The sequence below is a fragment of the Elephantulus edwardii genome, unplaced genomic scaffold, assembly GCF_000299155.1.
Source record: "Elephantulus edwardii isolate Elephantulus edwardi_28Jun2011 unplaced genomic scaffold, EleEdw1.0 scaffold00057, whole genome shotgun sequence".
NCBI lineage: Eukaryota > Metazoa > Chordata > Mammalia > Macroscelidea > Macroscelididae > Elephantulus > Elephantulus edwardii.
The window spans coordinates 8,149,813-8,151,074 of record NW_006399807.1 but is presented as its reverse complement, the minus strand read 5'-3'; positions in this window follow the sequence as shown (position 1 = coordinate 8,151,074).

The window sequence follows — 1,262 nt, the reverse complement described above, 5'->3', positions numbered from 1 at the left end:
AAATTCTGGATATAAATCCCTTATCTGATATGTTATTACCGAATACTTTTTCCCAGTCAGTGGCTTCCCTTTTTACCCTATTGGAGAAGTTTTTGGATGTACATAGGGATTTGAGTATTAAAAGATCCCATTCATCTATGTTATCTTCTCCTGGTTGTAGGTAAACCTCTTCTTTTTGACTTTCTAGATTAGAGCTGCTGGGACTCCCTACTTGCTGGTGTCCAGGTTGCCCCACTCACTATCTTCCTTGACTCCTTGACTTATCATGTGGCCATTTTTTTCTGGATGAAATGTCCTCTATTTTAAATACTTAGAATGTTTTCTGTTTTGGTGATGGCTCCTGAATGATTCATCCATTTAAATTATGCACCAGGCAGCAGGATAGAAAATACTGGATCACTATTAAAATGCCTCTTGGGAAATAGATGAAGAAAACTTTATTTCTGCAATGTGACTTGCCTGAGAATTCTGCAAGTAATTATAATCTACTACAATCCTACTCCCTTGATTTATACAAAGTAAAAACAAGTCATTAGAAAAATCAGTAACATTGACTGTATGACAATATTTTAAAAAGGATAATATTTTGGCCACATTACTAATTTGAGTTTGATGGTCTGGCTTTGTGTATATTCAGCATTAAAAGATCTTATTTCCTTAAGCACATACTATTTAATGTTGTTGTTGTTGTTATGTGCCGTCGAGTCACTTGCGACTCATAGCGACCCCATGTACAACAGCCCTAAACTCTGCTCTGTCCTGTGCCAATCACACTTCCTCTGACACACCCATCCCGATTACCCCAGTCACTGAATCCATCCACCTTATAGAGGGTCTTCCCTTCCTGGGCTGTCCATGCACCCTACCTCTCCAAGGACTGGTCCCACCTTACAACATATTCAAAGTATGTTAGACGGAGCCTCAGAATCCTTGCCTCCAAGGAGCCACCTGGTTTAATCCTTTCCAGGATGAATCTGTTTGTTTTCCTCAACATTCTTCTCCAGCACCACAGCTCAAAGGCATCAATTCTCCTCCTAGCCTCCTTAGTCACTGTCCAACTCTCTGATGCATAAAAAAATGATAGCAAAGACCATGGCCTGTATCAGACACACCTTAGTCTCCAGAGAGACACCATTGCTCTTCAGTACTTTGGAGAGGTCCCTAACAGCGGACTTTCCCATGCAGACTTTCCCATGGCAATACGTCTTTTAATTTCCTGGCTGCTGGTGCCAAGAGTGTTTACTGTGGAGCCAAGCAAACTA